Below are 22,288 nucleotides of genomic sequence, written 5' to 3'. Positions count from 1 at the left end.
CGTGACTTGATCAGCATAGCTCTGACTGCTAATGGACAACTTAATACATTATCCCTCATAGTATTTTTTTTTGTCTGTTCTACTTAATATGACTGGTTTAATTCTGTAATTATCACACAGTTATTCTTAAGTGTTGAAAATTAACTGAAATGTGATCCCTGTTAAAAATAAGAGTGGGAATAAGAGAGGGAAGAGATGTATAATTTGGGACATGCTCGGGCTGACTTGCCCCATTTGGTAGAGTTGGAAACATACCAGGGGATTCCAATTCAATCCCATCAAGGTGGCATGTGCCAATGCCATCTCACTACTCCAAGTGATCAATTTCAGTTCACAATTGATCATAATGAAAGGACTAAGAGTCAAAGGGAGCACATAAACAAGTCTAGTATCTGCTAACACCAACCGATAGAATAAATAAAGGGGAGAGTGATCCAACATGGGAAGTGAGATACTCAGCAGACTCATAGAATGGCGGATGTCCTAAATAGCACTCTGGCCTCAGAATCAGCCCTAAAGGCACTCGGATCTGGCTGAAAAGCCCATGAGAGTATTTCAGGCATGGAAAGCCAAGACACTCTGGCAAAAAGATCTCTGTGAGTGAGATCCCAGTGGAAAGAACAGGTCTTCAAAGAGGGAGGTGCCTTTCTCTGAAGGGAGGAGAGAACCTCCACTTTGACTATGACCGTGTCTAAACAAGATAAGAGTCGGAGAACTCAAGGGGCTTCCATAGCCTTGGAAACTCATAACTGGTGCATAGGGAGATTACTGATGCCATAAACAGGAGTGTCAATTGGTAAAGTCAACAACAGGAGTCACTGTGCACTTACTCCTCATGTAGGATCTCTGTCCTTAACATGCTGTACACTGAGGCTTAATGCTATAACGAGTACTCAAACAGTATATTTCACTTTGTGTTTCTATGGGGGTGCAAACGACTGAAATCTTTACTTAATGTACACTAAACTGATCTTCTGTAAAAAAAAAAAAAAAAAAAAAAAAAGAAAGAAATTATCAATTCCCAACTTGACTCTCACTGGGATTAAACATGACAATAGGTCTGATCTGATTTCATCATCATTTAAAAAAAATCATCTATTATTTTTCACTTTATGTTTCTGTGTGGGAGCAAACTGTTGAAATACTTACTTAAGGTATACTAAGCTGATCTTCTGTATATTAAGATAATCGAAAATGAATCTTGATGTGAATGGAAGGGGAGAGGGAGTGGGAAAGGGGAGGGTTGTTGGTGGGAGGGACGGTATGGGAGGGGAAGGCATTGTAACCCATGAGTCGTACTTTGGAAATTTATATTCATTAAATAAAAGATAAAAAAAAAATAAATAAAAGAATATAATTCCAACTTGACATTCAAATATTCAAAAAAATCTAAGGGCCCTGGAAAGGATATACATGTGGATAAATTTAGAGAATATTTTCCTCCAAATTTTTTAAAACACACAAGATAGTTTAAAAGGTATTGTGATATTTTACCTAGATCCTAAAGCTATAATTGGGAAATACATGAAGTACGTAACTGCAAAGCAATATAGTCCTACATACTATACTACACTTCTAAGGGTATGGCTAAACAAATTGCCATTGGACTTCCAAAATTCCTTAAGCTGGCTGATAAAAATAACAGCTTAAGTGTTATAAAAACCAAATAGATAGGATTAAGTGGTAAAATGACCATATAATAGGATCAAGTGATCATGTAATCATATAAATAGGACTAAGTATATGGAAACAATAATAATAATAGACAGAATTAAATATAATAAATATTAATAATAGACAGAATTAAAAAGGAGTGCAGGTTCCAACATGGGAAGCAGTTCATACAGCAGACTCAAAGAATGACCATTGCTTTATGTAGCACTCCAACCTCAGGATTAGCCCTTAAGGCACTCTGGTCCAGCTGCAAAGTCCAGGGGAAGCATATCAGGCATGGAAAGCCAAGACACACCAGCAAAAGACACGCTACATAAAGGACCCTAATGGGTAAGATCCCAGTGGAAAGAAGGGACCACCAAAGAAGGATGGTCCTTCTCTGAAGGGAGGAGAAAATCTCCATTTTGCTTATGGCCTTGTCAAGTTAGTGGATCCAAAAGGCTTCCATAGCTGAGCCATGGACAATTACTGATGTTACACATAAGAGTGATATTTGTTAAATAAACAACAAGAGTCACTGTGCATTAACTTCCCATGTAGGACCTCTCTCCCCAAAGAACTGTACCACGAAACTTAATAGCAAAACTTGTGCTCAAGAATCACTTCCTTTTAGTATATTAAAAGGAGGATATTATTGTGTCTCATAAGTAATAGTTATGTCTAAGAGCTCACAAAAGGCATGTCATCCTTGAATTCTTCAAAGACACATTGCTAAAAAAGAAAGAAGAGGGAGAAAGGGAAAAGAGGAAGGGGAAAAAATGACTTTCAGGAAGTAGTAACATAGATCAGCCCTTGTATAGACTGTAGACTATTGAGGAACACTTCTCAGATTTCTTTACTCCACTCGTTCTTTTCTTCCTTCCTTTCTTTCTTTCTTTCTTTCTTTCTTTCTTTCTTTCTTTCTTTCTTTCTTTCTTTCTTTTTTCTTTCTTGGATACAACACAACAGGGAGCAGGAGGGGGAAGAATGGGTGAGAGGGAGGGTACTGTGGGAAGAATTACTATGTACATAATGTAATTATGAGATGCAAATTAAAAATAAATAAATAAATTTTTAAAACTGCAAAAAAGTATCATAATATTTTGATACTATGATATTGTGAGCTCTGTTGACAACTGTTTCTACTTCCTATCCTGCTCCCGGCTAATGTGTTGGAAAAGCAGCAGAAGACGGTCCAAGTCCTTGGGCCACTGCTCCCACATGAAAGACCTGGAAGAAGTTCCTGGCTTCAGCTTTGGACTTTTTGGCCATTTGGAGAGTGAACCAGCAGATGGATCCTCTCTCTCTCTCTCTTTCCTCTCCTTTCCCTCCCTCTGCCTCTCTGTAACTGCCTTTCAAATAAATAAGTAAATCTTATTTAAAAAAAAGGATATATAATTAATAGAATTACCACTAAAGAAAAAATGTAAAGTAAAAATAATAAATAAATTAAAATTTAATTTGAACATGTATTTAATAGTTCCAAACAAGGCAGAAAAAAAAAAAGGGCAACAGTAAAAACAGAAGAATCAAACAAAAAGCAAATAATAAAATTGTAACCCAAATGCAACCATATCAATAATTAAGTACTAAGTGACTAAGGATTCTAATTAAAAGTCAGATTATCAAAATGGATTTAAAGCAAAGAAACAAATTAAACAAAACTATGTGCCAATTACAAAATTCAAATTAAATATTAAGATTAGACAAATGAAGAAAAAGATATCCTATCCAAATACGAAATACAAAAGTTTGCAGTGACTTCATTAATTTCAGATTAAGTAGACTGGAAGACCAACAGAATAATCAGAAAGCAAGTTTTCATATTGATGAAGGCTTAATAAATTAGAACCAAAATCATTAGTATGGATGTTGTCGATAGCAGATCTTCAGATAGGTGAGGTATCAAGTCAAATGTGTTTGGTGTTTTGGAGATTAAAACTGCTTTACCGGGGCCAGTGCTGTGAGTAGCGGGTTAGGCCACTGCCAGCAGTGCCGGCATCCTATATGGGAACGGGTTTGAGACCTGGCTACTCCACTTCTGATCCAGCTCTCTGCTATGGACTGGGAAAGCTGTAGAAAATGGCCCAAAGTGCTTGGGCCCCTGCACCCAAATGGGAGACCTAGAAGAAGCTCCTGGCTCTTGGCTCCTGGCTCCTGGCTCCTAGCTTCAGATCAGCACAGCTCTGGCCATTGCGGCCAACTGAGGCATGAAACAGAGGATGGAAAACCTCTTTCTCTCTGCCTCTCCTTCTCTTTGTGTGTAACTCTGACTTTCAAATAAATCTTAAAAAAAAAAAAAACTGCTTTACCCCTTTGTCTATATATTTCACTTTCATGAACATAAAACATTATTGAGATGTTTGTGAAATATTTTATAATCATTTGGATAAGATACTAGGACTCTTTCATAACTAAAGATGAACCAGGTAATTTAAAGACATTTACTTTTTTTTTTATAAAAATTTGTATTCATTTATATGAAAGAGTTACAGAAGAAGAGGGAGACAGACACAGACAAAGATACACACACACAGAGAGAGAGAGAGAGAATCTCGTATCCACTGGTTCACTCCACAGATGGCCACAATAGCCCACAGAGACATTTTAAGGAAAATAAAATGAAACTCTCAAAAGAGTTTCCAGGATTCTTCTGAACGTTTAAAACTTCCTACCTATTTATCAATAGAATCTTTTAGTATTGACTTACCTTCATATCCCCCTTTTCCACATCAACTTCGAGTATCTGAATAGTTAGTATCACATAATATATTAAACCTAAGGGATTGCCCTTTGCTAGATACACAAAGCAGTCTAATAACAGTAAGTATACCCATTAGTCACCCATATTAAAAATAATATTTTGAATTCAATAGCATAATATCTTTGGGCTGAGGAAAGTAATCTTGATTTGCAGTACTATGAGTTCACTTGAGTGTCATTTGTATATAAAACATCAGACTTTGATCAAGAGACTGAGACCTTCTGAGTCTCATTTCTCTCTTCTATGAAATACTAGTTATATTGTGTAATTCAAGGTTGCCTGATTTTAAAGATTATGTCTTATAGATATGATGGAGTACAGAAAATAATGCAAAACAAAATGATATACTTAATGCATGTATGAAGCACAGTATATTGTAAAATATTACTAAATACTAAAATATTTAAAATAAAATACTAAACTAAACCAAACTAAAATAAAATTAAAAAAAAACTAAACTAAAATAAAATACTAAATTTAAATAAAATACTAAAACTTAGCTTTAAAGTTACGCATGTTTGTTGACTTTTAGTTTTCTTAGCAACAAGAAATTGTGACTATATCAGGGTTAAATATTTTGTTGTTGTTCCTTCCCAAGAGGAAAATATCTCTTTTTTTCCTATCTTTAAAAATCATGTATTTCAATGTCATTATATACTCAATGCTGTGGATACACAACAAACCAGATCTAAATTCATACTCTGAATAGTTGCTTACATTGGCATTTGTTCATAGATAGTAGACTAACACAGAACATTTACCTGTGGGATAAACGAAAGACATTGTTACAAAACACCAACATTTAAGCTTATCTTGGAATTTTCTCCATATTTCCACCTGCCCCATTGAGATACCCAACACCAAAAAAAAAAAAAAAAAAAAAAAAACAAAACTGGAATTGGTTCTTAATGATGGAAAATATCAGTTATAAATATCTGGGATATCCTATCTTTAAACATAAATGGAAGATTTTTCTGTCTCACATGACATGCATTCTATAAGATATACTGTATAAAAATTAAATCTATAGGGAAGGTTTTTTGAAAAAATTCAAATGGCAATGAATACATGATATTAATATTTATCTGCTTTAAAAGTTTGACACAGTTATAAAGAATTTACTTAATATTTTTACATGCCACACTTGACTTTAGTTTAAAAATTCAGTATTTATGAAATATATGATATACACCAATTTTATGTTCATGCAGATTCTTATTCTTTAAAACTTTTATGATTTAATAAAAAATAAAAATAAAAAGAATAATAATAAATAATAATAAAAGATTCATTATTCCTTTTAACGAAAAAATGACACATTTTATTTAGTTATTGTTGCCTTGTATTATGACATGTAACCTGACCACATATTATTTCCATATGAAAACTCATCTAAGTAATAACCCTTATGTTAAAGATGATTGAAAAAATTCCCTATTGTGAACTGTCCTAGATTTTACATGTCTTATATTCTTTTTTTTTTTTTTTTTACTTTTGCTTATTTGAAACGAAGAGACAGAAAGAGAAACAGGCAAACAGTCAGAGATATCCTGCCTCCTGATTCACTCCCCAGATGACCACAACAATCACGGCTGGGCCAGGCTGAAGCTGTGAGCCAGAAACTCAATCTGCGTCTCCCACCTGGGTGGCAGGGAATCAATTATTTGTGCCATCACCTGCTGCCCCCCAGGGTGCATATTACCAGGAAGCTGAGCAGAGTCAGGACTCGAACACAGGCACTCCAGCATGATATGCTGGCCTCCCAAGTGGGGACAGCTTCCCCTTACAGTCTCTTATTTATTCTCCTAATTCATTAACCAAATTTCACATCCAATCTTTCTCATTAGATCCTTCAATTTTGTTTAAAACAAGTTGATCCAATTTAATCTCTATTCCAGTATTAAGGGAGCAATTCCCCAAAATGTATAAAGAGAATAATAATGGTTGTTAAGATTTAAACTTCAAAATCAATACTTCTTTGATCAACAAAAAACATTCCAAAGTCCTCGAAAAAGACATACTTGCTGGTAGACCTGTTAAGACTTAATGTTTACTACACCAGCAGTTAAGACATAAGTACCTGCAGGGTTCAAAATCTTAATGTGAAGGAAGGTATCCAAAGCAGGAATTTGTCCATGAGTAATTCCTTTGTATTAAGACCACAGAGCAGATCTATATTTACAGCAAATCTCAGTGATGAACACTGAGGATACAGACAGCTTGTCATGGAAAAGAGATGGCCTGAGGCTCCCACCTGATGTGGGTGTTTGCTGTAGTGCGAAAGTGAACAATTTATATCCTCTCAAAGGAAGTTGATTATAATACACTCAAAGAAAACCCAAGACAACTGAAGATAAATATGAAGAAAAGCTGTGACACAACTATATTTAGAAATATCAGAGTTGATGTAATAGAAAACTACTTTTGAAGACATATTCATGTAATTAGTCAGCAGAGCTGGTAGGCTCCAAGCACTGTCATATGGTCACTATGATATCGGAATACAGGATGCCATACGATATCATTGTGTGCTTATTAATAAATTCCCATTATTAATATGCCTGTGTGGGCTCTTGCCTAATATTCAAAGAATTCTGAATACCAGCATAAATGAACGAGGCAGCATATGTTTTAAGCTTTTATTCAGTGAGAAAAAATGCATAGGAGACTGAGGGCCCTATCTATAGGAGAGAGGAATCTGGATTCATACCGAGTACCAGGAGCCAGCCACGTACAGGAGCATCTAGGCCAGGAAGCATGGGGCAGGTGGCCCAAATGCCACATGCTCTGGAGGCCAGGGCCGTGCGGCCACACAATAGCAAGGAACCAAAGAGGAAAAAGGCACTGGGCACACCATGTCTCAGGCTTTTAATCCAGTTTCAAAGGAGAGTGGTTAATTAACCAGATTGGCCAGTGGGCGCACAAGTGTGGCCAGGTAGGGGCATGAGGTCACACAGGGGCGTGGTGAAGGTGTGGTCTTCTAGTCACAAACCCCATCAATTTTATTTTATATGCCTGCCTACAACTACTAGGCTAGCTTACTGTTGTATCCTGAAATATACTTGTGTTCTCCACAATTGACTGATTTCAGTTACAGAATTATTCCTTCCTTAAATTCATAATAAATCTGCATTAATTATCACCTATGGAAATCTGAGAATGTCAATTTTCTGTAGCCTCAATGAGCCAGTGCTAATAGATGAAAACCCAATTGAATGCTTTACCTTATCTAAACAGTGCACATGTTTAAAAGAGGGTTATTTAGCCAGGGAAGGATAATTGAAAGAAAGTCATAGAAGGAAATTCTGACCATGTCCATCTTACAACCATCCAAGAGCAACAGGAAAACAAGCACAGATGGCAAGTGTTCTGGTGTACTCTAAAACCATCTTCATGTGGAATGTATGTTTCTACCTCTGTTTTTTTTTTTTTTTTTTTTTTTTAAGTCTGGGATTAAAGTTCAAATACTCCAAATGGTCTCCTTTTTCTAACTTCATGCCTAATATCTACTTTGGATTATGGTTTTGTTTCTCACATACATAGGTCTATTCGAATTAAGTGCATTAATCAGTGGTACCTGAGTGTTATCCTCTATTTACTAATAATTTCCTATTGTGAATTAATTAATAAATCAGCATTTTTCACTGGAATCTATTAAGTTAGTTAACAAAAATAAAACAATTAGGCCAGTACCATGGCTCACTTGACTAATCCTCCACCTGCGGCACCGGCAGGTTCTAGTCCCGGTTGGAGCACCAGATTCTGTCCCGGTTGCTCCTCTTCCAGTCCAGCTCTCTGCTGTGGCCTGGGAGTGCAGTGGAGGATGGCTCAAGTGCTTGGGCCCTGCACCCGCATGGGAGACCAGGAGGAAGCACCTGGCTCCTGGCTTCGGATCAGCGCAGCGCCGACTGTAGCGGCCATTTCGGGGGTGAACCAACTGAAGGAATACCTTTCTCTCTGTCTCTCTCGCTCACTGTCTAATAATTCCTGTCAAAAGTAATTAATTAAATTAAATTATTTCCTTCCTGATCATATTCATATGCATCTCTAAAACTCTCAACCACATTGTCACCATCCTCTGATCCAACACTGGATTTCAATTCGAACTCACTTACCAAGGAATTCTAACTAATATTAAACATGTCACACTAATATAGCATTTTACAAGTCTAAGCTGTTTTACTTTCTTACTTCATATTTCAGCCCAAGCTCTACAACTTTACATAAACTCTTGTCTGTTCTCTAAAGCAGTGCTTCTCCACATGTAATCCAAGCCTCTTCTGCATCAGAAACACCAGTAGGCCTGTTAAAAGGAAAACTCCTCTGTGCCCCTATGGGATTCTGTGCATACTGAGAGTTGATAAACATGACTGAAAGGTGAATGAGAACACAAAATTTTAATTCCTGGGATGCTGTGAGGATTATTGTCATGTCATTCTACCCTAAAGTTTTTAGGTAGTGCTCCTTACCCAGAATGCCTATTTGAATCATGTGGAATCGCCAATACACTTCCAGGACTTGGTTCAAAGGAGCCCCAATACCCAGTGATTCTAATGTATATACAGGATAGAAAAATCTATTTTTCATTATTTACCTTTCATTCTTATTGCTCTAGGCTTCTGTGCCAAACTTCAGTGTAATACCCAGATTTTAAAATATTTTAAAATATTATATAAAGCCACAAACAGATTTTAATAGGAAAGTATCTACTCATCAGCAGAACATGCAAATATGAGACTTTTGGATAAATAATACTATCTCAATCCAATAATATTCAGCATGTCAGATATTCCCTGAAAGCAGAAAACCACTGAGAATGAATGAATATCCTGGGTTTAACAACATTTTTCCAATTATAATCTTATTTTGTGGATGAAGTTTAGTAAATTAGAATGTTGCAATGCTGCACACTGGCCTTGTCTGACATGGTACCCACAACCACACGGGCTAATTTAGATTTCAAAATCCTTTTTATTATTAATTATGAATTTGCAAAACAAAAATGAACCACATCGAGCTTCCCCTAATTTTTTCATCTCAACTCCTTTTATCCTTCCCATTCCTGGCCTCCTCTTAGCCTCCACTCGTCAGCATTCATTATCTACCCCCACAGGGTTGTAGTCCCACTTCAGAGATGAGGAAATGTCTTAGACCACTTTCAGTTGCTAATAACCTCATGCCACAGATAGGATAATAAAGAAAAGAGATTGATTTGGGATCACTGTTCCAGCTCAAGGTTTATGGGGCAGGTATGGAAATTGTCTTCTCGCTGATGATATCCTGAGGTAGCACAAGGCATCACATGATGAGAAACAGTGAGAGAGAGAGACAGAGAGAAAGGTCTTCCTTCAATTGGTTCATCCCCAAAATGGCCACTTGGCTGGCACTGTGCCGATCAAAGCCAGGAGCCAGGTGCTTCCTCCCGGTCTCCAGTGCAGGTGTAGGGGCCCAAGGACTTGGGCCATCCTCCACTGCCTCCCGGGCCACAGCAGAGAGATGGACTGGAAGAGGAGCAGCCGGGACTAGAACCCGGCGTCCACATGGGATGCCAGCGCCGCAGGTGGAGGATTAAACAAGTGAGCCACAGCGCCAGCCCCAGAGACACCTCTTAATATCTCATATTTGTGATTATTGTTTCTATATGAGTTTTGAAGGGGACAAACACACATGCCGAAGTAGGAAATAAAGCACAGATTTAGGTGACTTGCTACATGTTTTGGAGAATTAAATTCAAGAGCAGGGTCCTGCATATAGTCATGAATTATGAGTGGATGAGCCATTATGATCATTATCATCATCTTACAATTGCCAAAAGCAAAAAATTAACCATTTACTATAACCCAAACATTTTTTTTCAGATGGTTGAGTTAATTTAGCTAACTTCCACAAGAAACTGAAATGTGTATTTTATTGTATTTACTATAGAAATGTGGTAGCAGAGGCTCAGAAGTTACCCCACAAACGCACAATCAGGCCACAGAAATAGAATGACTGTTGCCTATATACTTGTGTGCATGCATGTGTGTGTGATATCATATATTATCACATAAAGCTAATATAAGAAAATCATTATGTCAATAAATTTTAACACAATATTTTAAAATAGAAGTTTTGTAATACATGTCAGATGTAACCAGTTATAAAGAATTCTCAGCATGAATAGTTTAAGTAGACCACTTAGAAACATAACTATAAATTTGTTTACTTAGTCATTATAAAAATACCAAGTCACTCTTCAGGTTGTCTGTGGGGAGCAACTCGAACTAGACTAAGTTACTGGAATTAAGACTTATTCTATGCATCTGCTCTCCCACAATATGGCGCTGGGAGAGGAGTAAACAACTTTTACACAGCTGCCTCCAGGTTGACCAGTAACCTGCAGGAGCTGATCCTGCTCCTGATTGGAGGAGAGCAGCGTACTCGGCGTGTGGGTAGCAGAGTTGGGATTGGTGGAAGAGGACTAAAAAGGAGGAGAGAGACAACATGCACCAGGAACATCTAAGAGGAACATCCGAGAGAGCCGGCCGGCAGTGTGCCGCTCCCCCGCAGAAGTGGGGAAAGTGGCAGGGGGAGCCGCCCTTCCACGGAGGTGGAAGGATCAGCAGCCAAGCCGGGAAGGGCTGAGCAGACAAAAGAACAGCGCAGGGTCTAGTGTCGTTCCTCCGTGAAGAGGGGGAGCGACAGTTGTCTCTTTCCAAATTGGAAAGGAAATGCTTTAGTGCCATGTTATTGACAAGAAACTCTATTGAAGAAAGACATATTTGAGGTAACACTCAGTTTTAATAAGAATTAGTCCTAAACAGAAAGACAAATGCCACATATTCTCCCTCATAAAGCTCAGTGTGCCCTTAGAATAGCAACCACACCCAGACCAAGTGGGATTTATCCCTGGTATGCAGGGATGGTTTAATGTGCACAAAACAATCAATGTGATACAACACATTAACAGACTGCAGAAGAAAAACCATATGATTATCTCAATAGACGCCGAGAAAGCATTTGATTAAATACAACACCCGTTCATGATGAAAACTCTAAGCAAACTGGGTTTGGAAGGAACATTCCTCAATACAATCAAAGCAATCTATGAAAAACCCACAGCCAACATCCTATTGAATGGGGAAAAGTTGGAAGCATTTCCACTGAGATCTGGTACCAGACAAGGATGCCCACTCTCACCACTGCTATTCAATATAGTTCTGGAAGTTCTAGCCACAGCTATTAGGCAAGAAAAAGAAATGAAAGGGATCCAAATTGGGAAGGAAGAACTCAAACTATCCCTCTTTGCAGATGATATGATTCTTTATTTAGAGGACCCAAAGAACTCTACTAAGAGACTATTGGAACTCATAGAAGAGTTTGGCAAAGTGGCAGGGTATAAAATCAATGCACAAAAATCAACAGCCTTTGTATACACAGACAATGCCAGGGCTGAGGAAGAACTTCTAAGATCAATCCCATTCACAATAGCTACAAAAACAATCAAATACCTTGGAATAAACTCAACCAAGGACGTTCAAGATCTCTATGATGAAAATTACAAAACCTTAAAGAAAGAAATAGAAGAGGATACCAAGAAATGGAAAAATCTTCCATGCTCATGGATTGGAAGAATCAATATCATCAAAATGTCCTTTCTCCCAAAAGCAATTTATAGATTCAATGCAATACCAATCAAGATACCGAAGACCTTCTTCTCAGATCTGGAAAACATGATGCTGAAATTTATATGGAGACACAGGAGACCTCGAATAGCTAAAGCAATCTTGTGCAACAAAAACAAAGCCAGAGCCATCACAATACCAGATTTCAGGACATACTACAGGGCAGTTGTAATCAAAACAGCATGGTACTGGTACAGAAACAGATGGATAGACCAATGGAACAGAATTGAAACACCAGAAATCAATTCAAACATCTACAGCCAACTCATATATGATCAAGGATCCAAAACCAATCCCTGGAGTAAGGACAGTCTATTCAATAAATGGTGCTGGGAAAATTGGATTTCCCCGTGCAGAATCATGAAGCAAGACCCCTACCTTTCACCTTACACAAAAATCCACTCAACATGGATTAAAGACTTAAATCTACGACCTGACACCATCAAATTATTAGAGAGCATTGGAAAACCCTGCAAGATATAGGTACTGGCAATGACTTCTTGGAAAACACCCCAGAAGCACAGGCAGTCAAAGCCAAAATCAACATTTGGTGTCGCTCCCCGTCTTCATGGAGGAACAACACTAAACCCTGCCTAGGCTTCATATCCGAGTCACGGCACCATTATGTCGCTCCCCCTCTTCGTGGAGGAATGACACAGGACCCTGCGCTTTTCTTTCGTCTGCTCGGCCCTCCCCGGGTTTGCTGCTGGTTCTTCCCGGGTTGGCTACCGTCCCTTCCACCTCCGTGGAAGGGCGGTTCCCTCTGCCACATTCCCCACTTCCGTGGGGGAGCGGCACACCACGGCCGGCTCTCTTTGGGGCTGCACAGGTGTTCCTTCAGATAGATGTTCCCCTTCAATGTTCCTGGTGCATGCCGTCTCTCTCCTCCTTTATAGTCCTCCTCCGCCAATCCTAACTCGGCTGCCCACACGCTGAGTATGCTGCTCTCCTCCAATCAGGAGCAGCTCCTACAGCTTGTCAAGTTGGTGAGAGGCAGCTGGGTAGAAGCTGTTGCCTCCTCTCCCAGCGCCATATTGTGGGAGAGCAGATGCATAGAATAAGTCTTAATTCCAGTAACTCAGTCCAGTCCGGGTTGCTCCCCACATTTGGGATTGCATCAAATTGACAAGTTTCTGTACTGCAAAAGAAACAGTCAGGAAAGTGAAGAGACAACCGACAGAATGGGAAAAAATATTTGCAAACTATGCAACTGATAAAGGGTTGATAACCAGAATCTACAAAGAAATCAAGAAACTCCACAAGATCAAAACAAACAGCCTGCTTAAGAGATGGGCCAAGGACCTCAATAGACATTTTTCAAAAGAGGAAATCCAAATGGCCAACAGGCACATGAAAAAATGTTCAAGGTCACTAGCAATCAGGGAAATGCAAATCAAAACCACAATGAGGTTTCACCTCACCCCAGTGAGAATGGCTCACATTCAGAAATCTACCAACAACAGATGCTAGTGAGCATGTAGGGAAAAAGGGACACTAACCCACTGTTGGTGGGAATGCAAACTGGTTAAGCCACTATGGAAGTCAGTCTGGAGATTCCTCAGAAACCTGAATATAACCCTACCATTCAACCCAACCATCCCACTCCTTGGAATTTACCCAAAGGAAATGAAATTGGCAAACAAAAAAGCAGTCTGCACATTAATGTTTATTGCAGCTCAATTCACAATAGCTAAGACCTGGAACCAACCCAAATGCCCATCAACAGTAGACTGGATAAAGAAATTATGGGACATATACTCTATAGAATACTATACAGCAGTCAAAAACCACAAAACCCAGTCATTTGCAACAAGATGGAGGAATTTGGAAAACATCATGCTGAGTGAATTAAGCCAGTCCCAAAGGGACAAATATCATATGTTCTCCCTGATTGGCGACAACTAACTGAGCACCAAAAGGGAAACTTGTTGAAGTGAAATGGACATTATGAGAAACAGTGACTTGATCAGCTCTTGTCCTGACGGTTGATGTACAATGTAATACTTTATCCATTTTAGTATTTTTTTTTTGTTCTATACCATTGGTTGAACTCTGTAATTAACACACAATTATTCTTAGGTGTTTAAAATTTAACTGAAAAGTGATCCCTGTTAGAAATTTGGAAAACATTATGTTGAGTGAAATAAGCCAATCCCAAAATGACAAATACCACTTGTTCTCCCTGATAGGTGACAACTAACTGAGCACCAAAAAGGAAACCTGTTAAAGTGAAATGAACACTATGAGAAACGGTGACTTCATCAGCCCTTACCCTGACTGTTGATGAACAACTTATTATGTTATCCCTCTTAGTATTTTTTTTTGTTTGTTCTACTTAATACTTTTGGTTGAATACTGTAATCAATACACAGTTATTCTCAATTGTTGAAACTTAACTGAAAAGTGATTGCTGTTAAATATAAGAGTGGGAATAAGAGAGGGAAGAGATGTGCAATTTGGGACATGCTCAAGCTGACTTACCTCAAACGGTAGAGCTAGAAACATACCAGGGGATTCCAATTCAATCCCATCGAGGTGGCATGTACCAAAGCAATCTCACTAGTCCCAGTGATCAATTTCTGTTCACAATTGATCATAATGATAGGACTAAGAACCAAAGGGATCACATAAACAAGAATAGTGTCTGCAATTACTAGCTGATAGAATCATAAAGGGAGAGAATGATCCAACATGGGAAATGAGATACACAGCAGACCCATAGAATGGCAAATGTCCTAATAGCACTCTGGCCTCATAATCAGCCCTTAAGGCATGCAGATCTGGCTGAAATGCCCATGAGAGTATTTCAGGCATGGAAAGCCAAGACACTCTGGGGAAAAAAAAAACCTAAATGAAAGATCTCCACGAGTGAGATCCCAGTGGAAAGAACAGGTCTTCAACGAAGGAGGTACCTTTCTCTGAAGGGAGGAGAGAAGTTCCACTTTGACCATGGCCTTGTCTAAATATGATCAGAGTCAGTGAACTCAGGGGGCTTCCATAGCCTTGGCAGCTCATGACAAGAGCCTAGGTTGATTATTGATGCCATAAACAAGAGTGTCAAATTGTTAAGTCAACAACAGGAGTCACTGTGTACTTACTCCTCATGTAGGATCTTTGTCCTTAGTGTGCTGTATATTGAGATTTAATGCTATAACTAGTACTCAAACAGTATTTTTCACTTTATGTTTCTGTGTGGGAGCAAACTGTTGAAATCTTTACTTAATGTATGCTAAACTGATCTTCTATATATAAAGAGAATCGAAAATGAATCTTGATGTGAATGGAAAGGGAGAGGGAGTGGATAAGGGGAGGGTTGCGGTTGGGAGGGACGTTATGGGGGGGAAGCCATTGTAATCCATATTCTGTACTTTGGAAATTTATATTCATTAAATAAAAGTTAAAAAATTTAAAAAAAAGAATATAAAAAAAAGAATAGCAACCACAAGAGAATGGGTAAAGGAGATAGAAGGAGGTCAGATAAAGGATACAAATCAGAATTAAATAGGAGTAAGTTCCTATTGTTACACTGTACAATGGGATGGCAATGATTCTCCCTTATTGTTTTCTGAGCAAATAGGAGGGAGGAGTTCCAAGGCTCCATCCGCAGAGCATGATGGGAAAGGGTAAGGAAACATTTGTTGCCCTGAATTCAACAGTATACATTGTATACATGTGTTGAAGTATCACATTGCATCCCATAAAAATGTACAATTATTGTTACTCAATGTCTTTTAATTTTTAAAAATGTATTTATTTGAGAGTTAGATGGGGGGGTGGAGAAAGAGTTTCTATATGCTAGCTAATTCTCCAAATGTATGTAATGCTAGGAACCAGGATTCAATCTAGGTCTCCCATGGGGGTAGCAGAAACCAAATCACTTGACAATCTCTGCTGCTTCCCAGGGTCTGCATTAAAAGTAAATATTTTTTAATTTCTAATCTAGGTTATTTTATGAACATAAACTAAGAATTTCATTTCTGTATATGTGTATATACATTGGAGCCAGCATTAGTCTACTAAGATGTCCAAAGGGTAAATGATGCATAACTGATGCCATTGACATAACACAACTCTAACCAACTACTTCTAGGCATTTTACTTATTTTATAGGCAGACAGAAAAGAAAAAGACAAAATCCAAAGGATCATACTAATGGAGTATGTCCAGTTTGCAAAACTTTCCCAGAAAATCCCTGCAGTGATTTCTGTTTGTTTTAACTTATTTCTGTTTCACTAGAATCCATATGAATTCAAGTAACCACCCTTGGACCAGTCATTAGAAGGTCACTGAAGAGGAAAGGGTAGAAGAAGGAGATTGGGTCCCAACCAAGAGTGTCTGCCACATTAATGTGTGGACCAACCACTGTGCAAGGCAAATTAATAGCTTAGTGTTTAAACTGTTAGATTTTATTCCAAACTCTATTTCATCCACATTGAAAATAAAAAGCACCCCAATGCCAGAAGAGAAATATGTGTTAGATTGCCAGCACAGTAAGATCACATTCTATTTCTTTCCCAGAGGTGATAAATCAATTATGATACATATTAATGAAACATGAAAGAAAATTTATTAGAAGCTCAATGACAAATATGGGTGGAAAGGACAAATGTGCTTAGCTGTCATATATTATTCTTGTGACAGTATTATAATCTCAGAACAGAAAAGAAAATAACATCTGACACAGAAATATTAACAAATCAACATCAAAATCAGAACCAATATAATATGTAAATATTGACACTGAAATTATTTCCTGATATATTAATTATTTCCTGATACTCAACATGTTAAAATACATTACGAATTGTATTCAAATTGAACTATTGTGCAGTAGCAACTGACATGAAAAGAAAAACTATTCTGCCAATGCAAGGGTACTTCAAAAGTTCCTGGAAAATTGAATTTCCAAATAAGATTATTTTGATGAAAAAAATATTTTGAGATACATACAGGTTCTCTATGAACTTTCTGAAGACTCTGTAACAATACCTAATACTTTTTTTGTGATCAGATATTCTACACTGCATGCTAAGTATCTTATATCAGTCATTTTATTTAATATTCAGAGCAATAGTAAAATAGAGGAATAATAAAATATGTTAATATTGCTTTTGTTGCTATTATTTTTGTTAGTCCTTAATCATCTCCAGTTTGCAGTTAAGAAAACTAACATTGGAGAGATTGAGTGGTTTGCAAGGCTATCCACACAGTAAAATCTCAGTGAGCCAAGACTATAATTCAGATTTATTAAAATCGAAGGCTTCATTTTTAAGTATACCTAGACTACCGTAGTCATCACATGTTCTCACTGCTACATGATATCAAAAAGAGAACCAAAACACCTGGGCCAAAGCCCAGTCATTCTCTGCTGCAGTTTGGTGAATCTAACAGTTCATGAAGTCATCAGATGCTCATACGTCACAAAGTACAGGATGAAGCAGCTGTGACACCACCCTATCCTTTGGCATGTGAATGACATTAGGTAGAAAAGAGTTTCTCCTGAGATTTTAAAAGGTGTTACCATTTCCCTTCTCACCTCCAAAGAAGAGAGCGACAGCAAAAATAATAAAGATAACATATAATATGATTTTCACATTTATTGACACCATCTATATTCAGAAGCAGGTTAAGTTTATTTGCTCCTATCGACTCTGATTTTTGGAATGTTACATGACTTCCATGCTTTTAGGTGATGTGAAATGGGTTACCATTAAACATGTGAAATTGAATATTGCTTCACCAATGGACTTTTGTAGGAGGAGGAAAGAAAAACATTTCCTGCCCATTAGATAAATAAGTAGAGCTGTGCACTCTCAGCTTCTGTTGTTAAAGTAGGTAGTTTTTAAGGTAAAGTTTATAGTCGTTCTCGAATAACTGCTTATACTGTCTCCTTAGTAATGTCTTTTAAAAATGACTTCTGTAACCATCACATAGCCCCTCTGATAACATCAGCTTAAACCGCTCATGACAAAAGATTCTGGGGTTAGACAAGGCAAAAGGGATCTTCCCCTGTCCTTTACCTCAGGAAGGATATTTTCAAAATTATACTCGTCTAGAAAAATGAAATTAAACATTTAAAAGTCTTTGACATTTAAAAACTATTACAAATAAATTAAATTGTAATTGCAATAAGGTATGTTTATGTAACACTTTGTGTTTTTTCAACAACCTTCTAACTACATTATGCCCCACTTGGTGCTTAAAGTGACTTGCTAAAGGAGCTCAGTTAATTGGTGTAATCCTTATACAAACTGCAAGACTCACTTTCTTACCTTCTTCCTTTCAAATTTGTTCTTATCAGAGACAATCATGGCTACAAGTAGACAAATCCTGTATTTGCTGAGACTGTATGGGTTCCTGTTATGGGCCTCCCTGTAATTTTGCAAACAAAATTCCCCTGTGACAAGCACCATGGAAATTTCAAGATCCTCACCTGTCATTAGATCCCTCTCCCTTTGTGATCAGAATGGAGAATGAGGTAACTTTTCCACCGTGATTCTGCTACTTAGCTGTAATCTAAAGTGCACTGTAAGAGTCACCCTGAGGTTGGAAAACAAAACCATCACCACATATCCACATATACTGTAACAGAATTTTTTGCTTTCCTTTTTAGGAACCATCACAAATATGTTCCATGTAAAATGAGAAATTCTCATGTATGAATACTATTGAATATAATTTATTTTATATACCACACACAGTCACAGTTAAATGTTAAAGAATTAGGAAATAAAGATATACGACTGTTTGCTTCTCTTTATTAATGCGTTTTTTGTCATTAAGCTCTAAATCTTTATTTCAGATCCTAGACTATGGTGGCACCATCCATGTGTGCCAAAATATTACCCTTGCTTTCTTTGTTAGAAACAAAGCTCCCAAGGCAGACACACTCTAAAAAGAAACTTATTTTTCCATCTGGCACCTTGAAATAGACTGATTTCTGTCCTTTGTGCATGTATACATATCAACTCATCTCATGTAATCTCTGCACATTTGAATTAGGTCTAGATGACAGTTATCAGCCATGTGATCTCTCAGATAAAATGCTTGCCCTTAGGAAATCTTCAGTTTACATATACAAATAATGCATTTACCTGTATAATGAGGTTCATCATATGATGGGCATTATATGTATTAATAAAACACTGTAATAATTACTATTTATTGAGTTAAGTAATGCTTTACATGTATTATTTCACTTAATAATCTTAAAAATACTGCATAGTAACTCTTAGTATCCTCATTTAACTTTGAAGAAAGCCAAGGCTCAAAGAAACTGTAATTCTTCCAAGGTCACAATTATAAAGTGGCAAAGAAATTCAGTCCCAAATCATTTTTACAGCAAAATCCATGTCCTTCTCATTTCACCCAGCTCCCTCTAATTTTAGAGCACAAACCAATCCCAACTTAGAAAAATATGCTTTCAAATCAAATGAAATAGGAGAAAAGATGCAATGAACAGCCTGAGAATAAAATCATACATAACTTGAGAATAACATCATAATTCACGAAACAAGCCTGCATCTGCTATTCCAATGTACTGCCTGTGTTTTAGCATATTTTCATAATTTATTCATACCGTTACATTATTTTCCTCAACATAAATTGAATGTATATTTCTTTAACTTAGCAAATGTTTTTTAGTAAACCTGACAGAAAGTTCCCTACTAGCTGACACTGATTGGTAAGAGGCAATCACAAAATCACACTGCTGCCAACATGTTAGAATACTTTGCTCCTGTTAAAAGTAGGCTTCATTCAAATTAGAAATCAGCATTTAGGGAAGCTGAAAAATATACTAGCAGGTCCTCAACAAAGAGAAGCAGGCATTTGTCTTAGCTCATTTTCTGTTGCTACACAGAATACCTGAAATTGAGTAACTAACAAGAGGGACTCATTGAGCTCACAGCTCTATAGACTGGGAAGTCCAGGAGCACAGAACTGGCATTTGGTTGGCATCTAGTGAGCACCTTCTTCGTGCATGACATGGCAGAAGGCATCACAGGTTGATAGAACAAGCAAGCCAAAGAGAACTTGCTTTTATAACACAGCCAACACCCATAACCCATTAATTAATGCACTACATGACTCAGTCAATTGCCAAAACCCCTACCTCCAAATACAACTTAGATAGGACCCTGAGGATCCAACACATGAATTTTAGAGGACAAATATTCAAACCATAGCAGCGTTGAATGGATGAGTGACTGGCACTGATTTGGACATTTCAGGAAGTCCAGTCAAGAAATGGACAAAGGACTTAAACAAATACTTTTCAAAAGAGGAAATCCAAATGGCCATCAGACACACAAAAAAAAAATAGTCAGGATCACTAGCTGTCAGGGAAATACAAATCAAAACCACAATAAGGTTTCTCCTCACCCCAGTTAGAATGGCTTTCATACAGAAATCAAAAAACAACAAATGCAGGAGGGGGGGTGGGGGGATGTGTGGAATTGTACACTAATCCACTGTTGGTGGGAATCTAAACTGGTAAAGCCTCTATGGAAAACAGTATGGAGATACCTCAGGAATCTGAAAATAAATCTAATATATGATCCAGCCATCCCACTCCTGGGAAATACCCAAGGAAAATTAAATCAGCATATGAAAGAGTTATCTGCACCCCGTGTTTATTGCAGCTCAATTCACAATAGCTAAAACATGGAATCAACACAAATGCCCATCAACTCAAGGCTGGATAAAGAATTATGGGATATGTATACTATGCAATACTACACAGTAGTAAAAAAAAAAAAAAAAAAAAAAAACAAAAACAAAAACCTAATCTGGTCATTTACAACAAAATGGGTGACTCCGGAAATCATCATACTTGGTGAAATAAGCCAGTCCCAAATGGACAAATACCACATGTTCTCTCTGACCTTTGATAACTAATAGAGCACTTAAAAGGCAATCTATGGAAGTGAAATTGAGACTTTGAGAAGCAATGACCTGAACTGTCAAGGAACAGTTTTTTTTCCTCATACTATTTGTTGAACTATTTACTTACGACAGAATTAAACATATGTGTATAAAGTCAATTGAAAACAGATCTTAGTAAAAAACAAGAGGAGGAATAAAAAATAAGAGTAGGAATAAGAGAGGGGGGGGAGAGGATTTGGGAGTATGGGTGGGAGGGTGGGCAGAGTGGGAAGAATCACCATGTTCCAAAAGTTGTAATTATGAAGAGTATGATGTTTCTAACTATAAAGCTATATGGTTCTATATACTTTCCTACTTATTTATTTCTAAGGGTACAGCATAAAAATTTGCCATGGGACTCCAAATCCCCTTAAGCTGGGTGAAAAAAATACCATTTTAAGTGTTAAAGTGGTAATATGGATAGGATCTAGTAATAATAATAAATAAAATTAAAAAGGAGTGAATGCTCCAACATGGGAAGCAGTCCACATAGCAGACTCATAGAATGATAATCACTTTAAGTAAGTCTGACCTCAGAATCAGCCCTTAAGGTTTCCTGGTCCCTTAAGGCTTTCTGGTGGGCTGAAAAGCCCACCAGATAATTTCAGGCATAGAAAACCAAGACACTGTGGCAAAAAATTTCCTGCATGAATGACCTGGATTGGTGAGACCCCAGTGGAAAGACGTGATCATCAAAGAAAGAGGTACTTTTCTCAGAAAGGAGGAGAGAGCTTCCACTTTTATTATGGCCTTGTCTAAGTACTCATGTAGCTTGTGGATTCAAAAGGTTTCCATAGCCTAGGCAGCTCGTGTCAAGGGCTCGGGTGATCACTGACATCATACATAAGAGTGTTAATTGTTAAATTAACAATAGTCACTAACTCCCCATGCAAGACCTCTGTCCTCAAAGAATTGTATTATAATTACGTCTAAGTGCTCGCAAAAGATGCAGCATTCTTGGGTACTTCTTTAAAGTTAATTAAGTTTCTAAAAAAAAAAAAAAAAAAGAAGTGAAATTAACTTCAAGATGCAATGACTTGAACAGCCCTGTCTCAATTGTTGAGGAACAGGTTTTTTTATCATTTGTTATATTTTTTGCTTTGTTTTGTCTTCTGTGCAAATTGTTGAACTCTTTACTTAGTATAGATTTGGTCTTCTGTGTATAAAGTTAATCAAAAATGGATCTTAATGGAGAATGGGACTGGGAATGGAAAAGAGGAGGAGGAGGGGTGGGAGAGTTGGTGGGAGGGAGGGTATGGTGGGAAGAATCATTGTATTCCTA

Source organism: Oryctolagus cuniculus, chromosome 5, assembly GCF_964237555.1.
Source record: "Oryctolagus cuniculus chromosome 5, mOryCun1.1, whole genome shotgun sequence".
Taxonomy (NCBI): Eukaryota; Metazoa; Chordata; class Mammalia; order Lagomorpha; family Leporidae; genus Oryctolagus; species Oryctolagus cuniculus.
This window is presented reverse-complemented; position numbering follows the sequence as displayed.